Here is a 26,139-nt window from a genome sequence, read left to right as displayed (position 1 = left end):
GGCCTTTTTCTTGGTCATTCGTCAGTCAGAGTCAGATGTTTGTGGAAACCTTCATTTCCAGATGACTCTGGAAACCCACAAGGTGACATAATTGCGAGTGTCATCCTATTGTGTGTATTTGTGTACTTCACTTTCCCTGATTTTTTATTCATTTCATAAAAATTCCTGCCCATTACATCTTTTGGGTCATTTGGCTCAATTCACTGCTTTCATGACATCTGCATCTTGTAAAATTTTCCTCGTTGTATATTTTCAGTTCAAACGTGTTCATGACAGTTTTACAGTCACAAATGAACTTGTTTGCACTAACATTTTCCAATTCACAGATGCCTTATTTTTAGGCTACAAGAGGACGTTTTTCTTCAATGAGAACACACAGATCATGAACCTTCACAGTCTTACAATTCTTAGCCACACAAGCTATGAGGTGAGCACTGGTCCAAGATTAATTGAACTTTTATTGGTCAAAACCCAGAGCACTGGAGTTCAGGGACTATTTAGAAGAGGTATTCTGACTCCCCAGATCTGTTTCTTAATTCTCCATGTATTTTAATAATTTGGCTTACTAAGTGGTTTGGGCAATGCATGCCACTCATACATTTTGCTAAGATATATTTTGTGTGACTGCCTTTATTGGAAGCTGATTATTTACAGGCAAGGGACTTATTTCCAGTGGACTAAGAAGTCAGTGTTTACTTGCATCAGAAATGCACTCGCTGATTTAATGGGTCATGTTTGTTTATTGCTCATTACCAGGGTGATGTCATTTCCCAGGCACTGTTGATTCTGAAGGAACAACGATAATCCATTCAGACATGATCCTTGCTCTCACCAATCTCAGACAAGAATAAACGGACAATTATAACACAGTATGTAAACTGTGAGGATGCAGTGTTACCTAGAAGGGATGCCTAATCCAGACTATGGGGTCGAAAAGGCTTCCCAAAAGCTGTGGAATCCATAGTGAGACTTGGAAAGTGAATATTGAAGATGGAAACCAAGTGCTCTGGCTCTCTGCTGCTGCATAACAAGCAACCCCAAGACTTAGTGGCATAAAGTCACCATTTTCTTACATGTTACACTTTGGACAGGTCTTGACTGAGAGATTCGTGTTCTCCATGTGATATTCATACAATGTGTTATGTATCAAACCCTGTCATCTGGAGCACTTTTTTCTCCTTGGTGGCTCAAGGTTCAGAGGTTGCTCTAAGACTCTCAGATGGAATCAGTAAGACCTTCTCTGACCAAGACTCATCACACGAGCATCACTTCTTCAGTGTTCTATTATTTCTGAGTCATATAAGTCCAGGTTCAAGGGGGAAAGACAAGTTTATGAAAAAAAGAAGGCAAGGTTCTTTGGGGAGCCATCTCTGGAGACTAGTACCTTAGCCGGTGATGGGGAATAGGAGATGTATTGAGAAATGGCTTTTTTTTTTTTTTGGAGGAATTAGAGAGATTAGCTGGTCTATATTCCGTGGTAGTGAAATACATGATATTTACTTCATTTTCTCTGTATCCAATATGAATTATACTTGTCCCTTGGGAGTTACTATGGGTAAGCTTTTTCTGAATATATCCAGCCATTTTGTCGTTCGTTTTTTACCCCTAAGAAGCCCGCATAGCTTCCAATTTCCTGAAGAGAGGAAATAACCATGGAAGTCATTGGCCATGACCTGTTTCCACTGACCCTTGTCCTAGTGGCTCAGAAATATTTTAATTGTTCAAACCCAGTATATCAAGCCAAGTTTAATCTCTAGAATAAACACATTCTCTTATGACATGAAAGGATGGTAGAGTCTGTATATAACATCCTTGCCAACATAATGAGCTAATATTAACTGGGTCTATCATCATTCCACACCATGTTACTACTTTGTACAGTAATCTTACCTATTCTACTGATTAAGCTCCTGTTTATTCCTCCTGGTAATCAGGGCAGAGATCTGAGAAGATATTCCAAACACCACAATTTTTTTTTAAAAAGTCAAACCAAACCTAGACTAATTCATATGAGATCACCTATTTTTATTGCTCATGAAAGTGAAGGCAAGCTGTTACCTTCATTACTAATATTTTTAATTTTTAATTTAGGTATAAATATTCCCTTTGCCACAGATTTTAAGGCCTTGAGGTTACAAAATAAAATTATATCCCATTTTGGTTGTGCCATATATGGCTAGTAAAAAAACAAAGACAATTTTTTTCCCTTTCTGTTCTGGGTGAACCTCTGTTCTGAGTTGCTTAGACATTAAATCCATAGTTTACATAAGAAATAACTTCTCGCCTGATAAGGCCAAGCATTTTTCTCTGTTGGATGAATTTTTAAAAATATAGACAGACTATTGGGTTTTAAGATCTAGAAGCTATCTTTACTCTCTTGCTGCAAATACACAGAATTCCTATAAAACTGTGCATCTGAACATCCATTGCTTTTTCTCTATGTAGAAAAAAAAGTGCTTGCAATTCTTTTCTAAGGAAGGCATCCATCCTGTTGTTGTAGGGCCTTCTGTGGAGGTCTAAGGAACAGGTGGAGAGGATCATTGTATTTTCCCAGTGGAGGAGAGCCAGAAGGACATTTTTGGAACCCGGCTACGTAATGTTCAAGTTGAAGTTTGAACGGACGTGATCCAAACTTCTTTCTCTTCCTTCCTGTCTCTCACATATATTACACTCACACATACCAGGGTTGAACGGGTATATTTTTAGAAACTAGGAATGGATCTGGTTTTCATGTCTGGGTTGCCGTATTGTGTGTACTGCACGAATGCAGGAGCCCAGAGGAGATGGCTTTGAGAATGTGAGACCTGTGGGCCTTTGCAGAAGTCTTTGGGGAGGACTTTGGACTTCTAAAGGCATGAATTAATGTACAAGCCGGTCTTGCTTCATGGACCCGGAGATTCACCTAACTCCTTTCTTAAATGAAAATGGAGATAAAAAGGTGGTGTTATTTTTATAATACAATTTCAATCAATATGTGATTTAGATTCTTATTTCTAATCTCTTATCTTAATAGGTTTACAAAAAAGGAAAAGAAAGAGGGGAAAAGTCATTATGGAGAATAGCACATTTTTACAAAGAAAATACTCAGTATGCCATTAGAAATTAGTCTCTTTATTTGGTAAGTAATATTTCAAATTTAATCAAACACAATATTTTTCTGTTAAGAACAGCTCAAAAAAGAAACAAACAAACAAACAAAAAAGAACAGCTCCAGACAATATCATCTACCTTCAGCCTTATATTTCTTTATGCTAACAAATATTATTTTACATGTAGGTATGAAAATAAAATCAAGCCTTTTTAATATATCTTCCTTTAACAATGTGACTAAGGTACCTGGACAAACTATAGAAATTGCATTTTATAGACAGAATTTTTTTTTTTTTTTCCTGAAGCAGAGAAATAGCTTCACGGAATTTTGAACAATATATTCAAACCACATATTTCAAGGTATCTATTTAAAATTAAGTCTCTTTTATTAATTATTTACTAATAAAGTTTTAACATATTCTTAGAAAGTAACAGTAGTATTTGGTTAGAGTAATTTTGAACTACAATTAAGGAAGTAAAATGCTCATAATATTTTGATTGTAGACTAACAGTATTAGTACAATACACTGACCACTAGATGGAGACAAGCCCTCCTAGCTTCACCCAGGATCGTTTTCTTAAGGTGAATAGAAACCAGCAGCAAAGGAGCTGTGTGCACCACTGGCTATGCAGAATCGTAACAGCTATATGTGTTAGAGGTTCCATGTGCCCCAGCATCACAGGTCTCAGGAGCTGCTTAATCTGAGGAATGTGGCATGTGTTTACACAAAGGATTTGTGTAATAATAATGATGATATCTTAAAGGCAAATCTTCCCACGGCCCCTAAAGAATTCATCATTATCTTCAGGATAAACAGGTTTTCTTTGAGGTTTAATAAAATGGTTTCTGATTAAACATCAGAAAAAATTGTTCTATCACTTTGTTAGTAAGAGAGTATTTGATGTTCCAATTTCAAGAAAATTACTTGCTTTGACATAAATATAAAGCCAATATTTGGGAAAAACTAACATGAATTTATACTCAGGTCCTTAGGTAATGTTTCATCACATAACTGAAATTGATCTAATAAAATCCAGATTTTAGGCACCTACTTTACAGAATAGCCTCATCCTTTGCCCTCCCCTATGGCCAGAATTTGTGCATTCTATCCAATGGTCCTCAAATTTGCTCTCATGTTTTCATAAAACTAAATACTCTCTCATACATCTAAAAGATGACATCTACATTTTTCATTATTTTTGAAAAGTAAGATTTCCAGTGTATTTTAAAAGATGACAAAATAAAAATTTTAGGATACTATTATATAACTCTTTAACATTCCATTTGAATCTTAGGTTAGAGCCATACATAAGATTCTCACCATCATCCATTTTTAAAATGCATGATCAAGCTTTTAATTTTAATGTTCCTCTTTTCTTTAAACTTATGCTTTCTCCACAGAATATTATTCTAATATATTTTATACTTTAAAGTCTTATTAAACTCCCATGTTTTTTGGCACAAAGATACATATCTCTGCAATTATGTTTTATATGCATTTGTTATTTCTTTGTTTGCTTTTTATCTGAACTTGATCCTCTACTAAGAATGTAAATTCCATATGGTTAGAAATTTATTTTCCTGTTTTTCACTGCTAAATTTCTAACACTTGAGATAGGACCTAATGCAAAGTACATGCTGGCTAAATATTTTGTGAATGAATGAAAGTGAAATTTAAAAGTTTTCTCTTTTCTATGACCATGATACTCTACGTCTTCAATGTTTATTGCAGCTGAGTCATCATGACAATTATTATTAACATACAATCTATTAAAAACAATATAAAATATATTAAAATGTTGATAATTGGTGGGGGCTTGCTGGGATGGGAATGGCTTGGGGAAGGGGGTCAATTGGGGGAAAAGGAGACATATGTAAAACTTTAAACAATAAAAAAACATTGGAAAAATCTTACATCCAAAATAAAATAAAATGTTGGTAATTATTAAGACAAAAAGTACAATGTTGTTCGAAATGCAGTTCTCTTATTGCAGTTCTCAATAAGTAATATTACCCCAGTTTCCCTGGGGTAATATTACTTATTGCTGGAAAGAGACAGAATTCTGTATCAGTTTATTTTTTATTAATATTCAAAGATGTAAACACTAAAAACTTAATCACGGAGGAACCAAGATGGCGGCATAGGTAAACACCTGAATTTGCTGCCTCGCACAACCACATCAAAACTACAGCTAAAAGACAAAACAGGTATTATCCAGAACCATGGGAAGGCTGGCTGAGTGGAAATTATTTAACTAGAAGGAAAGAGAAAAGTGCACTGAGACTGGGAGGCACTGATGGCAGCAAAAGTGCACTGATGGCAGCCACACCATTCTGAAATAACCGCAGTAAGTTTATGCCGGCCGTTCCTACTGGGCCAAAAAATGAACAGTTACACTGAGCGTTAAATGATGATGCTCATCCAATGGCACAACCTGCCCACCTGATGAGCATGGCTGGTCACTGGCTAATCCAGGGACGGCTGTGCTTTCCAACAGGCATTGTAGTCATTTGAGCCAGAATGGGATATCTAATTTTCATAATTGTAAGAGCTATCATTTACTTTAAAATATCCATGTTTGTGCAATTAATTACATGATTTCTCATCTCCATGGCAATCCAATCTGATGAGATAGCTCTTGTTATCTCCATCTGCTAATGAAAAATATGAAGATGAATGCTGCTGAGTAACAAATGGCCCAGTGGCTATATAAAGAGCACAGATAACAACGCTCACTCTAAATAGTAACAATAACAGTAAGAGTAGCAAATAACATTTAGGGAGCACTTACTCTTTTTAAACTACAACGCTCCAGCTGGTGACCATTAAGGATGGAGTGACAAAAGCCTTTTTCTTTGAATCAACAGCAAGGACATAACTTTTGAAACCCTCTCTATTTGAAATTATACACCTTGAGAAACTTGGCTGTTTGAAATCATATCTAAACTATAAGGTAAAGACAAACTAGCTTTAACCTGGACCATATCAGAATGCCAGGTATGTTAAAGTGGTCCGGCTTGAATCTAGGAGTCAATCAGAATTATTCCCAGTTTTTTATAGAGGTCTTCAAAATCGTCTGCACTTGCCTGGAATTGTATAGATAAGATCTTTTCAGGTTTTGTTTGGAGAGGCTGTGTTTTTTAATGCAGGCCTCCCTTGCCTGGTAAGTTTAATAAAATTGGCTTTGTATTTTAGAGTCATACTACATTTGTAATTTAGACTCATACTACACTTAGAACCAAGCACTGTTCTGAATAGTTTAGGCAGCAATACATTGGATCTTCATAACAACCCATGAACTATTGTGATTGCCACCTTACAGTTGAGGAAGCTGAGGCAGAGAAGTTAATAAACGTCCTCAAGGCCATGTAGGAAATAGCAGAATCATGATTCAGCCCGGGCAGCCTGAATCCAGAGCCCACACTTTTAATCTCTGTCGTATGGCACCTACAAAATAAAAAGCTTAAGATTCATAAGTGTGCTAGAAAAACAGAAAAGGAACCTCTCCCTGACGAGAAGCTCTAAGGAACAAGTGAAAGATGGAAAGCAAATAGGAGTGAAGCAACACTTAGGCAGATAATAGGAGCAGAACCTGGGAGGGCTGCTGAATGGGGAGGAGACAGAAACAGGGCGGACTCTCGGGTAATTACTTTGGCACATTAGCAAGAGCATTTAGATCAAATTCCTGGTACATTCTTTCTTGGCTAGTCAGGATGTCTGTCTCATGGAGGGACAAGTATGTGGGAGCATGAGTTAGAGGAATGAGCAGAACTCCAAGGGATTGGCCGGACCTCAAAGTGGGGTGTACTCACACCCACGAGACCAGCTGCTGAGGTACTCGGGCCAGTGGCACATTCTGCTTCTTCCAGAACATATATCTCTCTGCATACAGGCTGCTGTACAAATTACAGCAGCACACCACAACCCTGACCCCCTCCTCGGGTGGTGCAAAACATACAGCAGACAATATAATCAGAAATGTCTGCCATAACATTGAGAGCACAATCAAGAATCACCAAACATTTAAGAAGACAGTGAAAAGGAGCCCGCAAATTTGTGTAACCAAATAATCCATACCTGGAGAGTCATCAGAATGCTACAAGTGAATAGTTAACCCATAAATTAAACAGATCATGAAAATTAAAAATCTGATTATGCAAATTCAAGTTTAAGAAAGTCAGTGCTGGTAGATAAAACAAAACTGGCCACATGTTAATAATTGTTAAAGAAAATTCAATGATAGATACATAGGTTTTATTATCATATTGACATTTTCATAGTAAAACTAAAAATCATATCTTTAAAAAGCTAAGTAGAAAAATCAGCATGAGGAAAGATAAAGCAAGCAATTCTTACAAAACATACCGCAAAAGTTAAAGCAAAAGTATGAAAGGAAAATGAAATGACATGAAAGGTAGATCTAGAAGTTGTGACATCATCTGAGAAAAGTTTCAGAAAGAGTAATAGGTCACATTATATACAGTAATGAGCATGACACGGCAGATTGAGAGAGATACCAAGATAGATGAATATTTCTGACTACCCGAGTAAGGAGCAGAGGCAGAATTCTAAGATGTGACAAATTTCAAAACTATTCTTTCCATTGCATCACACAGAAAGCTAGCTTTATGGCTTTGTGTCAGTATTTCTTCCTTGTAAGGCTATTGCAAGAATTTATACTGCAATTAGTTCACAAGTTGGGAAAAGTACCATGAAAACCTGTAAATAAGAGGGATTAAAGTAATTTGAAGTTTAAGAACACTAGATGTTAAAATTTCTATGGAAAGGAAAAAAGTTGCCTAGATTTGTTGCCTATATTATGTTTTTTTTGGGGGTAATGTGTTTTTTTTAAATCTTTCTTGTTGAAAGTATTATATATGTCTCTCCCCCCACCCCCACCCCACTGACTCCTTCTAGCCTGCTGGTAATGTTTTTACATGAGTCTGTTAGATTAATATGTATATCGATACCAAAGCCAAGCAATTCATAAAATACTAGAACAGTCAATTATATAGACAAATTTCATTGTGAACTTAGAGGGGAAATTTAAATAAAGTACTAGGAAATTAAATGTAACATTTATTAAGTAGGTTCAGAGAGAAAAACTATGATAAACTTAATAAGAATATCTTTATGACCTCAGGAATTGGAAAATTTTCACTATGGATAAATTGGGGAATATTAATTTAAAAAATTTCATTCAACCAGAAAAAGTACACCCCAGGAACAAAGTGTTGAAATATCTACAATTTAGAGTAGATATTTACAATTATAATAATGAACAAAGGATAACTATGAAGAAATAATAAATGGCTCCTAAAAATATAGCTATACCAAGCTGTGGATTAGAATAGAAGCTGAAATCTAATACATTGTGAAACAGATGCTAGTATCAAGGGAAATTCAATTTTGAAAAATACACCTCAGATTAACAAAAATTATATCTAGCAATATCTAGCATTGGCTAAAATGTGGAGCCTGTGGAAGTATAAATTGCTACATTCATTTTGAAGAGTAGTTTGGCAATATCAAGTAAAGTTGAAAATATGGAGAATTTGTTGCATACATGCTCAAGTGATATGTATGAAAATGTTCTTAGGATCATGAAGTAAAAGCAAAGAAAGGAAAACCTTGGACAGACAAATTGTGGAGAATATAAATAAACTACAATTGGATGTATCAACTTGACTAAATTTCAAACACAATATTAAGTAAAGAAAAAGGACATTATGGAAGAACACATACAGTATGATACCATTTATGTAAAATCCGAAAGTGTGCCAAGCAATACCAGGCATCTATAATAATAAAAGAGTAACATGCTAATTAGACTGGATGTCTTCCAGACATCATTCTGGACATCCTTCCTGACAAGGCTGGGGCCAGGGGGAAGCCAGCCTGGGTCCCAGGTGCCTGCGGGTGGCCCAGGGGAAGCCAGCCTGAGTCCTGGGTGCCTCGGGCATCCCAAAGGAAGCCAGTCTGGTGCAGGTGCCTGCTGGTGGCCGGAGGAGGGAAGCCCGGGTCATGGGTGCCGGAGGGAAGCTGGTGCCGGCAGCTGGAGGAAGGAAGGCCTACTCTTGCATGAATTTTCATGCATCGGGCCTCTAGTTGTATTATAATAGCATACACATTGATGAGAATAAAAAACAAATTCAAGTTGATGATTATCTCTGGGAAGGCAGAGAGGGAGAAAGAAACTGCCATAAAACGTGAGAGAGGAGTCCGGGAATGTCAATCGTATTTGTGATGAGCTGTTGTTGTTGTTTTTAATTAAAATATTGAAGCAAGTATGTCAAACTGTTAGAACTTGATGGAGCTTGGTATCTGGGCCTTGGTTCCAGAAACTTGCTACAGTACAGTCTTACCTTGTTGAAAGCAGTTACATACCCCCATAATGATGTCTCATCAATGCCTGACTGCGTATATGACGGTGCTCTCATCCTATATAATTAAAGCCTAATATGCAAATCGACCAAACAGTGGAATGACAGTGGAACAACCGGTCCACTATGACATGCACTGACCACCAGGGGGCAGACACTCAACGCAGAAGCTTCCCCCAGCCCGCAGGCCCCAGGCCAGCCAAGGCAGGTGCCAGCGGGGGCCCTCAATTACCCTGCCGGTCACCCCACAGAGGGAAGCGACTGGCGGCGGTGATGGGTGAAGCTGGCCGGCAAATGGGCAGCACCAGGCTGGCCAAGGCAGGTGCCAGCGGGGGCCCTCCCCCAATTGCCCCGCCAGTTGCCCCACAGATCAGCCCTGATCACCAGCCTGGCCTAGGGACCCTACCCATGCATGAATTTTGTGCATCAGGCCTCTAGTAAAATTATAATGGAGCTGGAAAATTCCTGTAGCCTAGTGATGTTGTAACCATGCTAACATTGTAGCCCAAAGCATTACTCACAAGTCTGGTGATGCTGGTGTAAACAAACCTACTGCTTTGCCAGTCATATAAAAGTATAGGATCTACAATGATGTCCAGTACATAATACTTGGCAATCATAATAAATGACTGTGTTACTGGTTCATGCATTTACTATAATACTGTATACTTTTTACCATTATTTTAGGATGTACGCTTTCTACTTATAAAAAAAGTTTTCTGTAAAGCAGTAGGCCATGTTATCCCTCATATATCTCAGGTTTACCTCATCTCTTGATTTCATCATTTTCTCTTGTGCTGATTTAATCCTGTGTTGTTTTTGTGCAGTAACATGCTGTATAGGCTTGTAGTCCAAGAGAAATGGACTAACTACCAGTGGTCGGCAAACTGCGGCTCGCGAGCCACATGCGGCTCTTTGGCCCCTTGAGTGTGGCTCTTCCACAAAATACCATGGCCTGGGCGAGTCTATTTTGAAGAAGTGGCGTTAGAAGAAGTTAAAGCTTAAAAAATTTGGCTCTCAAAAGAAATTTCAATCGTTGTACTGTTGATATTTGGCTCTGTTGACTAATGGGTTTTCTGTCCACTGGACTAGACCATATAGTTTAGGTGTGTAGTAGGCTATGCCATCAAGGTGCGTGTAAGTGCACTTTATGATGTTCCCTCATCGATGAAATTGCCTAATGACACATTTCTCAGAACGTATCCCTGCCATTAAGTGGTGTATGACTGTCTTTGAAATATTTCATGATAACCAAGGTAAATGCATAAAAGCATAAGAAACTGGAAACCATTTTTAAAATGGATTTAGGCAAGGGCTGCATACAGGGTGGAGTTGAATTAAAATATTTAACTTCCTGCTCTAAAAACCTGGAACCCTCATTTTAAGGAAATCACTTTCCTATCTTAATTTCAATCTTCTGGATAGAAATGTAGACCTGCTTTCACGACTTCCTAAAATTTTCTAAATGGGCTCTTTTAGCAGTAATGAGCCAGAGGTCTGATGGTAGCAGGGCCTTTAGAATATGTGATTATTAAGAGAAGGTGAAACTGAGAAGTCAGAAGTAAAGATTTCAAGGGATTCAAATCAAAGTCTGGCTTTATAGTAAAGAACAAACAAGCCATATATATAGTGTGTGATTGGGAGGGGGGGAGGCGGATTTTATATGGCTTCTTTCTAGCTGTTTTTGGAGAAGACTTTTAAAAAGTCTTTTTTATAGTTTCTTTTGAGCATTTTGTTTTCTTCTTTTCTGGGCATGGTTAACAAATTAAAGAGCCTATTTCCTCTCCACAGCTGTGCGTCATTGCCTTAGGGACTATTATGGGAACAAATACTAAAGAAGTTCTGCTGTGGAGCAGCAAGAACTCTTAACATAAACAAGCCTGCAACCTCCCGAGGATTGAGCAGGTGTCTGTGAGGGTTCCTGATGACTACTAAGACTGGCCAACCAGTGTGCTTTCCCTGATCTATGAAATAACATCGCCCTGAAGATGCTGAAGGCAAAGAGAGGTGTGAAGTAAATTTAGAGACCAGCTTTCCTATGCGATCCTTAAGAGGTCATACCACCATGGAGGAGTTATGGGAGACAGGATTGTTCAAGCGGACTGTATTTTAAGCCTATAGATATTTATTAATTTTTACTATTTTCATGATAATGAGAAACTAAAAATAATGCCCTTTGGAAAATCAATATTTTCCAGTATGGAAAAATATATACTTTAAAATTCTGAATTCTTAAATAGCTAAAATAGACATGTTTTACCGAACATCCATCCATGAAATGGGATTTTAGAAAGATTATTAACTACATTAACAATGCAATAATAAATGGTTGTATGCCTATGTTTATAATGTGCTAAAGTAAATAGTTTGGCATCAAATATTTAATTTATTTTGTTTGCTAGACATCCTCACCTTATCAGAAAAGAATGCACTTAAGCCATATTTGGAGAATTGAGCAATTGATATTTGAGGAAATGGGATAAAGGTAGGGCAAGATAATTTTCTAGAATATGAACCACTTATCTCTTCCAAAGACAAAGGGAATGATGTGAGTGACTCAGTGTATCTGACATGTTTCTGGCATGCTGAGAATAAAATTGTGCATAAAAATTCAATTTGATTACAGGTCAGAGCACATGCTGGGGGTTACTTACTGGCTCAATCCCAGTAGGGAGTGTGCAGAAGGCAGCTGGCCAATGATTCCATCTTATCACTTAGGTTCTATCTCTCTCTCCCTCTCCCTTCCTCTCTCTGAAATAAGTAAAAAAAAAAACAACCCATATTTTTAAAAAATCATAGGGGCTCCTTCTAACTGACTTTGAACAATAAAAGGATGTTGGTAAATGGTGTTGGCATATGGTCATCTCAAACTGATGTCCTGATCTCATAGAGTCTAGACTTTCAGAGTTGAAGGAATTTTTTTAAAATATCTTTTTATTGATTTCAGAGAGGATGGGAGAGGGAGAGAGAGATAGAAATATCAATGATGTGAGAGAATCACTGATCAGCTGCCTCCTGCATGTCTCCTACTGGGATCGAGCCCACAACCTGGGCATGTGCCCTTGATTGGAATCGAACCTGGGACCCTTCAGTTCACTGGCTGACACTCTATTCACTGAGCCAAATTGGCTAGGGCTCTCATTATAAGTGGGACTTTACAAAAAGAAAATAAATCAAATTTGAGTCTTGCTAAGACTCTGAAAATTATTAACTATTTAGAAAAAAATTAAGAGAAAAAGGAATATGTTAGATGACATTATGGGGATGTAGTCAGAAAATCTGAGAGAGAGAAACTCAACTAGGTAAAAGATCTTTCTTCTACACACAAAAAAATGTGTTATGAAGAAGGAAACTAAATTTAAAAAATTTGACTGACATAACAATCTAACATGGAACTTATTTATAACAAGGTGTATGTGTGCATGTGTGTGTGAAATGTGAAAAATGAATCATTTTTTATAAGAGTAAGTAATTATTGTTAACATCTTAGGTATAATATGGTATTATGGCTTTTGGAGAGTTTTTGTCTTTAAGAAATACAAACCAAAATATTTTTAGGTAAAATAATAGAGCTCTGACACCTGGTTCAAAATGGTTGGCATAGTGTAGAAAGTGAGAGTGAGTTCCTCAAACTAGTCTCTCAGCATTTGTGTATATTTGAAAATTTCCATAATAAAAAATTAGAAAACATTGATTGAACACTAAACTTCCAGGAAGGCCAGAATTATGCTTATCTTATTGACCCTTGCATCCTTAGAATGTGAATAGTAGCTGGTGTATGGCAGCATCTCAATACATACTTGTAGAATTAATTAATTAATAACATTTGATAATTTATTCTTTAATCTTGAGGGTTTTATATATAGGCAGATGCCTTCACGAGGCCTCTGAGAAGTGGAGTTTACTATGCTTTCACAAAGCATGGCGGAACAGGGCTTTAAGGATAGACTCAGTCTGCTTAATGTGTTAGTTTCTATATCCCAATTATGCTTCGATTTAAATGATCCTTTCCATCTGGGGCTCTGAATAATATTCTGATTATTTAAAAAGTTCTTAAAAACTCTCCCAGAATTATTTTGAACGTTACTTCTAAATTTCCAAAAACTCTTAACAAGTTAATTGAAAAAACATTTGTTTAGAAATTCAGTACGAAAGATAATATGTTCTGTGCTGAGGGTAAAACAAAATAAATCTTTGCTCCGGAAGAAGTTAAGCTTAATGGTGTAGATGAGGACCTTATTCTCTGTGTAGAAACCTATCCAAACATTTTTAGGGGTGTCTGTGCTCATGAGATATGGGGGAGGTGATTTTTACTTCTTATCTTAAAACAGTTATTACAGTTGCACTATTGTGGTATTATTGCTTGTTTGAATCAGCACTTTGTTCGTATTACATTATTTGAAACGATATTACCTGATATATATGAAGGAAGGGTTATAACGGATGGCATCCGCCTTTGGCTATGGCACTGTCCTTAATATTTTCCTGGCTTGATAAGCATAGACATTTACTATATTAACTGGCTCATCCTAAATATAGACCTACTTAGGTGGATACACATGATTATTATTTGTTTTTTAATGTGTGTGTTTTTCTCTCTCTCTCTCTCTCTCTGTGTGTGTGTGTGTGTGTGTGTGTGTGTGTGTGTGTGTGGTTGTGAGGGTTTGTTTATTTTTTGCCACTGTCTTAGGCAGAAATCTATTTCAAATTAAGTTAGACTTCTAACTAATAATTTGGAAAATGGCCTTCTGTTTTCCAAAGATTTATTTGAAATTTTTTATTGTGAAACTATTACCATGTCCACTTTTTACTATAATCCAAATTTTTAAGATTAAACTTACAGAATAGGTTATTCTTAAACTATTTAAAAAAAGAAGAAAGTCCCAAACCCAAGACTATGATTATAACTTGGTCTAGCATAAGAATTTATGCCTCCAACCCACACACAAGACAAAATTTTATTAGTGTACAGTTTGTACTGTATGTTCTTACATTTCAGTCTGTCATGCCCTAAAAATGTGCTTTTTTTTTTGGATAAGTAATAGAAGTTACCCAATGGCTAAGGCCATTTTATGTCTGATTTCCACTGTGTGGCTGTACAACTTTTGGGAATGTTTGATTGGTGTCAAATGAGGGCAGAAGTTTACCAACTATAGGTCCTTTAGCAGGGTGCTTGGTGTTTAGGCTCTGTCATTCACTGAGAATTTTATCCTTACAAGTGATGTGTCTGTTTTTCACTTTACAAGTCCAAGTAATAATTTTATTCTGGTCTACAGCACACTTTTTTACATGCATTTTAGTGGTTTTGAGAAGACTTTTAATGAAACCATAAAAAGTTGTCTTAAAAGTAAACATACACAATAAAACAATAAGTATGTAGACATTCAGAACAGTGCATTCACAGGTGACCTGGTTGGTTCTACCACTGAGTAGCTCACTTACTTAAGATTTGCAAGCAGATACCAGTTCTTTTGCTTCACCTCCTCCTCGCACCCCACACACATACACACATGCACATGCACACACTCTATCCTCTTTTAAAGCTATATTAGTACAAAATTCCAATTAAAAAGCCTAAATGTGTCATGAAACAGATAATCCCATTGATCAAGATCACTACTAGAAAACAGGCATGATCTTTGCATGTCTATTTTAAACTTCCTAGAAATACAAAATCTTTTTAAAGACCTGAAGTGCAATGTCTTAGGGTATATAAAGAATAGGCAGGGCGTAGGCCCTGTATGCATCTCACTAAACACCATCCAGCCTTCTTAGGAGCTGCTGTAGAGAGGGAATCCTAGCTACAGGCCACCAGCCTGTAACCTTCTTTTCCATGAACACTGTACTATGCCAATGCATGGGCAGCATATGCCGGTTGTTGAGTCAAGTCTCAGGAATTCAAAGAAAGACATCTTCTCCAGTGCCATTGCCAGGAACCTCTGATAAGAACAGAGCTGTCATCGGGCATCCGAACCTCTGAGGGTCATCCTCCATCTTGATTTATGATGGAAATAAATTTTTATTTCTATGTATGATCAGTTTATTGCTTTCAAAAATCATTCTGAAACTGCTTTTTAAAAAATGACATTAAATCTAATTTGTTTAATGGAAAGAAATATTTACTGCAATCGCTGGTTTGATGGATAGAAAATATTCTTTCACTAGGAGTTTAGCTTTGGGCTCCTGTAATACATTTTCTTGTAATTAGATGTGCAGGGCAACCTCATATTGCATCTGCTCACTTATCATGCTATCGCATTTACCTTTTTAGAATTTTGCTTTCTTATTTCCTCCTACAATATATTTCATAGGTCATCTTGAAATAACTTTGCATCTTATAATGGTTAAAGTTATATAACATTTAGATGTGAGTATTTCTCACTAGTACTAGGATTATATATATAATTTAATTTAATATATATATTAAAAATATATATTAATATATATAATATATATAATCCTCTCTAATAAAATGGTAATATGCAAATTAACCATCACTCTGCTACATAAGCCACACCCATCAGCCAAGCCACGCCCACCAGCCAATCAGGGCGAATATGCAAATTAACCCCAATCCAAGATGGCTATAGCCACAGAGAGCAAGGTTTCCCAGGTAACAGAGGAAGCCAAGCTTTCCATAGCCGTTGCAGGCCTAAGCCTCCACTCAAGCTACAAAGTTTCAATTATAGAAGGTAAACAAATTCAAACAAATGGCGGCAGAATGGAGCTTGAGAGAGCAGGCCAGGGTTGCTGGCGGCAACAGGGGAAGCAAAGCTTTCTGCACACCCTGGCCGGGCTCACCCGCTTAAGGCAACAAAGTTTCAATTGTAGAAGGTGAATTAACTGCCACAGAAATGGCTGCCGGAGCCCCAGGCTTGGCTCCGCTCCAGGCTACAAAGTTTCAATTGTAGAAGGAAAATAAATTCCAGATACCAGGGCCTCCCCTTGGGTTGCCAGGGGGCGTGGCCGGCCTGCAAACCACCACAGGCCCCTCGCTCAGGCTGCCCCATGCCCCAAGGGAACCCCCACCTGATCCGGGACGCCCTTCAGGGCAAACCAGCTGGCCCCCACCCGTGCACCAGGCCTCTATCCTATTTAATAAAAGAGTAATATACAGATTGATCATCACTGCAACACACAATATGTCTGCCCCCATGTGGTCAAAGATCCTGCCCCCATGTGGACACAAGATGGCCACCACAAGATGGCCAGCAGGAGAGGGCAGTTGGGAGGCACCCGGCCTGCAAGGGAGGGCAGTTGTGAGGGACCAGGCTTGCAAGGGAGGGCAGTTGGAGGTGATCAACCCTGCAGGAGAGGGCAGTTAGGGGTGACCAGGCTGGCAGAGGAGGGAAGTTGGGGGCAAACAGGCTGGCAGGGGAGCAGTTAAGCATCAACCAGGCTGGCAGCAGAGTGGTTAGGGGGTGATCAGGCTGGCAGGCAGAAGCGGTTAGGGGCAATCAGGAAGGCAGGCAGGCAAGCAGTTGGGAGTCAGCAGTCCTGGATTGTGAGAGGGATGTCCGACTGCCCGTTTAGGCCCGATCCCACCAGGAGTCCCAGATTGGAGAGGGTACAGGCTGGGCTGAGGGACAACCCCCTGCCGTGCACAAATTTCGTGCACAGGGCTTCTAGTTTAATATATATATTAAAAGTTTTTTATTCCATTTTTCAGGTTTTAACCTATCATTCACAAGTACTTTTATATTTGTTTCTGGGTTGAAAAATATACATTACATATTTGATGTCAGAAGAGGTCATAATCCAAGTCATTTTATGCTACTCACATTCTTTTATTTTCCCCAAACAAATGAACTTCCTGCTATGTTTCTGGATGGGAAGCAAATCCAAAGAGGAAGTGTATTTATCAGTCCCTATTTCAGCAAATTTTCTATCAATGTCAGTAGTACACTCTGCATCAGCAAGTCAGAATAGTATCTGTATTGCTTAATTAATGATATAGTATTCAAAAATCAAAGACAGAAGGTAATAAAGTGTGCCATCAATGAAGCATTATAGTAACTGGTGGTTTTATACTAGTGTTAGCTTAATTGATGCTAGATAGTCTTTTCTATTCATACTGATACTCAAAAAAGGCTTGACTGCTGTGACTTTTTAGGAGAATATAGTTCACTTTGCAGACTCCTTAGGCACAAGAAAAGTATTTTATTATGTAGATACCCATATATATATTTATAGATAAAAATCTAATATACTTCAGCCCTGGACAGTGTGGCTTAGTTGGTTGGGTGCTGTTCCATGGACAGAAAGGTTGCCAGTTTGATCCCAGTCAGGGCACATGCCAGGATTGCAGGCTTGATCCCCAGTAGGGGACCTGCAGGAGACAGTTGATGGATGTTACACTCCTACATTGATGTTTCTCTTTCTCGCTCCTTCTCCCTTCCTCTCTCTCTCTGAAAGGAAATAGAAAATCTTTTTTAAAAACCTATTATACTGCCTGGTCAGCACAGCTCAGTGGTTGAGCGTTAATCTATGAACCAGGAGGTCACAGTTTGATTCCCTATCAGGGCATATGTCCAGGTTGTGGGCTTGATCCCCAGTGGGGGGCATGCATGAGGCAGCTAGTCAACGATTCTCTTTCATCATTGACATTTCTATCTCTCTCTCCCTCTCCTGCCTATCTAAAATCAATAAAAATCTATTTTAAAAACCTTTTATACTTCAATATGTTTATTTATTTATTTTTTTAAATATATTTTATTGATTTTTTACAGAGAGGAAGGGAGAGGGATAGAGAGCTAGAAACATCGATGAGAGAGAAACATCGACCAGCTGCCTCCTGCACATCCCCCACTGGGGATGTGCCCGCAACCAAGGTACATGCCCTTGACTGGAATCGAACCTGGGACCTTTCAGTCCGCAGACCAACGCTCTGTCCACTGAGCCAAACCGGTTTCGGCTCAATTTGTTTAAAGATTATGTAAGCATTTGCTGTTCAGAAGCAAAGTTATCACTATTTTCCCCTTCAATAACTAGAACATAATAGATTATTCTTTATTTATTTAACAAATATGTAGGAGGATATAAGAGAGACAATATAAACATAAGCTTATGGCCTTGTTGTAGATATAAATGTGCAAACTGGAAAATTTCATTGTTTTCCGCAGGCTAGGACAGGGGAAACATAGCAGTACTCTTGGGTCACATAGGACAGGCGTGTAAGTGTGACCTGGGCAATCTGTTGGGCTACCTAAATATAATTACACATGAGCCAACACACTTAAAATTAGGGTATGGGAAAGAAAAAATGCCGAATAATGCCCAAGTTCCTGCTTTGGGAGACCAGATGGTTGATGATGACATTCACTAGAAGGGGAAGAAAAAAGAGGAAAAGCAACATTGGGATGAAAATTATGAATATAGTTTTGAGCTTGTTAAATTTGAAATACTTAAATGATCTCCAAGTGGAGATGAACAATAGGTAAATGGATATATAGTTTTAAATTAATTTTTTAAAAATATATTTTTATTGATTTCAGAGAGGAAGGGAAAGGGAGAGAGAGATAGAAACATCAATGATGAGAGAGAATCATTGATGTTCCTCCTGCATGCCCCCCTACCAGGGATCAAGCCTGCAACCCGGGTATGTGCTCTAACTGGGAATCGAACTGTGACCTTCTGGTTTACATAGGTCGCTGCTCAACCACTGAGCCAAGCCAGTTTTAAATTTAAATAAATTAATCTATGCTGGAGGTGAAGTTCTGAGATTCACCAGCTTATAAAAGATACTTCAAATCATGGAAGTGAATGAAATTACCCAGGAAGAGGGGATGGAATGAGAAGAGACTTAACAAAATGCTGCAGAATACCCTTATGTGAGGGTAAAAGGAGGAGGGAAACCCCAAAACAGAAAAAGGTTCACTATGGATGAAACATGATAGAGAAACTAAGAAGTTGATAAGGTCAGTTGAATGATAGAAGTAGAAGCCATATTAGAGTGAACTGAAGTGTAATTGGACAATGAGGAAGAAAGCCAGTGTGTACAGACACTATTTTGATAAAAACATTTGTCTGATAAAGGAAGGAAAGAAGTTTATTGTGTAATTCTTAATAAAAAATATATACAAAAATGGATACAATTTAAAATTCAAAATGGATATGTATATTATGACCGATAAAATCCATACTCATTTATAATACTATTCACAAAGGACTTAAATAAAATAGATCAATGTTTATATAACAGTGATTGATAAACAAAAGCAGTATTAAATTATAAATGTAATAATTTACTATGTTAATTTAAACATCCATTGAAAGGTTTAGAATATTAAGTTATTTGTTTTAATACTTTATTTTTCTATTTATCTGTGACTTCTAAAATGCGAAAGTAAACATTTTTTATAAGCGAATAATTAATGTTACATTTGAAGAACATATTCTTGGATTTTTCTATTTTGAAGAATATAGGCTTAGATTATTTCTAATCACTAAACTTTTAGATGATATACACACCTTTAGATAAATCTACTGCTTCATCTTAAGAGTCAGAACTGATATTTACCTAGCTATCCATTTCTATTTTGTGCTATAAAAATATTGTGGTTTTTTATTTTAATTTTTTCTTTTCTGAAATTGAAGACATATGTACTAAAGAAAGTATAGGCTAAATACACAGGCAAAAAAGGATCAATTCCACGAGATGGAAGATTTGCTGTAGTGAATTTGAGTCATTTCTCTCTGCCTTGCCTCTAGAGCTTCTCAGCTGGAGCTCCTTACTGGGTCTGGGACATGGGTCAGAGGACGGTGTGTCCTCTACCTGTACTGGAGCATTTCATTATTTGCTAGACTTTTTCCTACTATGAGGTTACTTTGGGCAGGAAGTCGTTGCCAGTTAGAAAGAGGCAGAAGAAAGAATAAAAATAATGTTCTCTAAAAAGGACAGTACTTGCAAATTACACTTAACAGAGTTATTTTAAGCCAGCAAAAGCTGGGTTTGGTGGTGGCAGCCACATCTACCCCAATGAGCATGTCATTGAAGAGAACCAGGTATTTTGGGAGCCACAAGCAGACTGTACAATTAAGGTTTAGGTAAAAGGATTGGGTAATCCTGCAATAGTCACTGTTACATAACATACCAATTGCTGCCCAGGGAGACAAGCGGTAACTGAATATTATAGCGGGAACCGTTAGCTTTGCTGCAACCAAGGGTCACTTGCTATTTCCATTATAAACCTCATTTTGTAGTTGGTTTATAACCCAGACAGTTTAATTCACCTCAAGCTGAAACCTGGCATTGAAATGAAAAGCCTAGAAGCGCTTAAAAAAATTTTTTTTTCAAAAAGAGAATTTTGAGCTAGGAAGAACCAGAGAGATTATCTAGTCTAACTTCTGTCTTATAGGTCAGAAGAGAGGCACATGGGACAGTGAGAAGGTCATGATGTCATCCACTCACCAGAAGGCTGAACCAGACACAGGTTTTTCTGCTTTTCTGAATAAAACAACCCAAACCAAAAACTAACTAACCTATACTAGCCTATTTAATTTAATTTCTTGTTAATGTAAGGAAGCCAGAGGAAACAGATGTTGACTCTCTTATATTCACCAGGGATCCCTCTTGATGAGTTGAAATGACTTGTTCTGGGAAACACAGATTGTTAAGTGACAGGACAGGAAAGAACTCAAGTCTGTTTTGTGACTATTTCACATTTTTTAAAATTTTTACTTACTTTTTTAAATTTATGGGGTTGACACTGGCCAACAGGGTCATACAGGTCTCAAGTGTAAATTACCATGACATTTTTATATTCCTTTTCCTTCAGTCATATCAATTGTCTGTTCACTTGATTCATTTCATAGCCCTAAAGAACAGATTGCTAAACCATTGATCAATGAGGCACTAGTTTACTACATTCCCATGGTCATAAAATTAATCATAAATTGAACTGGAAAATAAAGAAGGGTTATAAAGCCAGGATTGTGTTTCTATAAAACCACAACTGGCTGAAAAGTCAGTTCAATCAGTCAACTGAACAATAATTTTTATCTCCATAATATCAAAAGAAAATTGTTGTGGTGGATTGTTTTCGTTTGATAAATTCCAATGATTATTTTGTCAATGTTAAAGTCAGAATTTTTGATGTAAATGGAGTAGATGACATTTTCTTGAACTATGTATTATATCCATTTGCCTGGAGCTAGATATCATGTGTATATACATTTGACTCCTTGCATAGCTGGCTTTCCTGAAACCCAACCCAGAAGAACTTCCCTACATCATTACACCCTATCTTTAAAAGTGACCTGTTATGGCAATGGAGTGGGACTTTTTATAGTTCATGCTATAAAATCAGCATCCAAATGTCAAAACCTAATTCCATACCCAGCATGCAGTTAGTACTCCCTCTCCTCTCTACCTTTGCTTCTTTGTTTACATCCAAGACAACAGAAACTTTTCTGAACATGTCTTTTTCCTCTGGTAGGTGTTAAGTTCCTCTGAGTACAAGGTCCATGCAATGTTTTTCATATTTACATCCCTCTTTTCATATACCATAATCTGTACTGAACTATTATGCTTTTCATCTGGCATATATCCAATCAAAATTCATATTATTTATGATGCTATTTACTTGGAGATACACCTGTGCAGAATCAAGGATTACTGAATTAACTGTCATGATCTCCTGTAGAAGAATAGGATGATATATTTCATTAAGCCCAGTTTAAGAGTGAAGAAAGAGGAAAATGCTGAGAAACTTAGACTTTGACTTTTGTTTATAAGAAATCAGAAATAAATAGGAAAATTAAAATTAGATCCCCAGAGTATAATTTGATAAACTTAACCCAACCAAGAAAGTTAGTCTCTGTTTCATGTACATTTCTCAGTAATTTTATGCTCATTTCATCTTTACCAAATTAAGATGTTGCATTATGATTGTTTTGTTTATACCTTCTGTGTGTGGTCATTATTATTCTGTAAGTTCATGACATCGACAGCCTGAAATTCCAATAAACTAGGAAAACCATACTGAGGAAGTGGGTGGTAACTGGCAAAGGAAAGCATAATATGGAGAGAATTAGCTGAAAGCTGTTGTAATAATTTGGCTCAGTTAGAGTATTCACTTATTTGGCATTTCTTGTCCAATGTATTATAACATTATTGGAGATGACTTCATAGGTCAAGAGTCAGTAAGAAACCTCATATTTTTATTTAGCATGAAGAAATCCAAATTTGCCAGGAAGTCAATATTTATCAGGGTCACTTCATTTAATATTTTTATTTTCTCCATAACCTAATCCCCACTTTGGGGGTTGACAACTTTAGTCAGTGGTTTGGTTATTCTCATTTTGTCAGAAATGGTTTTTGCCACCAACCTAACTTCTTGTTGCTAGGAGTCAGACTAGGCTAATGGTGCTTTTTCTTTCTTCCTTTCTTTTTTTTTCTTCACTGAATAGCATGTCTCTGTGGTTTGCAAACATGGATATTAGTGGACTTCTTGGCATTACTGTCAGGCTTCAGTGATGTTTGGGGTCCTATTTTGGGAGTTTGGGGCCATCCAGTTGAGCATTTATATCTTGTAGGAAGCACAAGTCTTAATGAGAAATCCATGTGCAGACACTGAAATTACATAACAACGAAAACCTAAATCCATATATGGAGCTTGACCATGCAAATGAAATTCTCTGTGCTGTTTAGTTTCAAAGCTAGTAAAAAGGAAAGTTGATTTGAGATGAAATGAAAACTATGCAGAATGCTTAGTGTAAATTTGAAGTCAAGTCAGCCCTTAAAGTTGGGAAAACTGACCCATCTTCCCAAATGACCATTATTTGTCTCTTGTGTATACATTCCCAAAGCATTGCTTTTCTATAATCACAGAAGTAGCAGAACATGCATGAAATCCCATGTTACCCAGATTTCCAGCTTCTATGAAATTGCATCTTGTAATTTTTAGGAATCTATGTGATTTCCACAATGCTGAGAAATAAAATGTGTCTTCTGAGAGAAAGAAATTTAGTCACATTATACAACAGTCAATCGGATACACACAAATGAATAGGCTCACATATTTATATAATAGGTAAATATAGTTACCCCAATTTTCTGTCCAAATATTTAGAATTGTCCCATTCCATTACCTATTACTAATGCTACCTTAGATATGTGTACTAGTTTACCAGTAGTATCCCAAAACAGTTTCACATCCATCCTCTACTTGTTTTATCTCTTTGTGTGTTTTTCTTTGCTTCTCATTCTGGGAGATTTTCCTTGAGGTGACTAGGTCTTCAACCAGAACTATTCTTTTATTCATCTTCTTTATGAATAATTTTATTTCCACAACAATTAGGGTTTTAAAATATTTTAGTTCTATAAGCATAGTTTTAAATTCCAAGAAACCTTTTGGTTCCCTGGCTTTTCTTTTTTTACAACAGCAAATTTTTTTTATTGATATAATATTTTTTGGAAATTTGTTGAGGATGATTGTTTTAAGTTTTCCTTTCATGAGAATGTTCTCTTCCCTAACTACTGGTTTTTCCATTCTTTATGCTTGTTGGTTTTCTCCCAAAAATTGATGATTTGTAGTAGTTTGTATATGAATGGAAGAGAGTAGGGAAGAAGCAAGAAGAAAAGGAAATGGCGTGTTGAATTCTCCATTGACTAGGGTTATTCTTCCCAGAATCTACATTGTGGTATTTAATACCACAGTATGGGGTAGAAAGAAATCTGTGACTCATACTTACGGGTGTGGTCTAGAGTAAAGGTTAATTTTACCTCCTAAATCCTATTCAGCAATTCTAATTCTAGAAATTTACACTAAGGGAATAATCAAGATTATATGTACAAAGGACTAGGTACAAGAATATTCGTCACAGTCAACAATGCAATAATAAATTGTGCAATGTGGTCGTTTGGTTTCTGGTTTTAAAAAGGCACTTTAAAATTTTTTGCCTATGGGGGTTGTTTGTTGATCTCTTAGATCAGATTATAGAAAGTCCCTTTTATTCCTAGTTTACTAAGAGTTTTTAGTATCATAAATACTTATTGAATTTCAGCAATTTTTCTCTGAGATAATTATATAAGGTTTCCCTTTCCCTATTAATGTAGTAAATTACATTTAGAGTTTTTTCTTAGGTATTTAACAATGTTGAATCTCTTGATCATAATAGGATCATGGATTAAGATTCCAGAAGTATTTTTTTAATAAAATATTGCTTAGACTATTAGCATATATGCTCATGACCTCCAAATTTTCCTTCTCAAGTTTGCTTGTTGGATGCAATAGGCAGAATAATGCCCCAACCCCAAAATATGTCCATGTCCTACTATTTGTAACTTGTGACCATTCTACCTTACTTGGGAAAAGAAACTTTGCCAATGTGATTAACATTAAGAAGATTTAGATGGGAAGGTTATCCTGAATTATCCAAGTAGACTCAGTCTAATCATATCAAGAGAACATGTAAAAGCTGAGAACATTTCCTAGCTCTGGATACCAGAGAGATGTAGAAAGAGGAAGCTGAAGATGACAGCCTCTAAAAACCAATTCTTCCTTAAACCCAGAAAGGAACAAAGCTCTGCCCACACCTTATTTCCTACCCTGGTGAGATCTGTGTCAGACTTCTGACCTCTAGAGCTATAAGATAATAAATGTGTGTTGTTTGAAGCGACAAAGTTTATGGTAATTCGTCATAGCAGTAATAGAAAATTAATATATCTGGTTTTGTTATTAAGATCATATTTGGCTTAGAAAATGAAACAGGATTCTTTTCCCTTTATTTCCATTTTATAGATGAAAACGTTTAGTAAAACATTTTCTTTCAAATTATCTCACCATGCTACTGGGCTTATAAAGGCTTTTTTTTTAAAAAAAAAAAATATATGGGTTCCATTTTAAATTGTTATATGGGGAAGGAAAAGTTTTCTTAGCCCCTCTTAGGATCTCTGGATGAATCTGAAAGTTAAACTGACAAAGACAGGTTAACTGGAGAAAAGCAAACAAATTTATTTAATATAATATTTACATGACACAGAGCCTTAAAAGGAAATAAAGATTGGAAGAAACAGTTAAACCTGAGTGTCTCTATGCTAGGTTTGGTGAGGAATAGACAGTCATGTAAAATATGACAAGTCAAGGAATAGGTAAGTGTACTAACTGGGAAAAATTTAGCAAGTCCTGTTCGTTAGGATTCTTTTTGGTGCCCCTTTGTCCTTGGATATAAAAAAATGTTCTTTTCCTCCAGGTATAAGGAGGGCACCAATGATATGAGGGTTTTATGTCCTGTTTCAGGGGAGAAGTTCAAGGGCAAGGATCTTCCTTTTTTTGCTGTTTTCTCAATCTCCTTTAGCTTAAAGTATTCAATATGCAAGATGCCAGATTTTGGAATAATGTGTCTTGAACCCCATTATTTTTAATGTTATAAGATTAATCTTATTATTATAAGATTATTTTTTGTTGTATTACCTTGTTTCCAGGAAATTCAAAATTTCCTCTCTCCAAATATAAAAGTTCATAGTATTGTGAACTTTTAAATCTCTGCTATATCTTCAGTTATGTTCTCTTTTCCATTGCTAATACTATTTCTCTGGCTTTATCTCCTTTTATTAAAAATTATATTTTTATTGATTTCAGAGACGAAGGGAGATGGAAAGAGAGATAGAAACATCAATGACAGAAAATCATTGATCTGTTGCCTTGTGCACAGTCCACACT

This window comes from Cnephaeus nilssonii, assembly GCF_951640355.1.
Source record: "Cnephaeus nilssonii genome assembly, chromosome: 9".
Lineage (NCBI taxonomy): Eukaryota > Metazoa > Chordata > Mammalia > Chiroptera > Vespertilionidae > Cnephaeus > Cnephaeus nilssonii.
The sequence above is the reverse complement of the archived record's forward strand: the minus strand, read 5'-3'. Positions refer to the sequence as shown.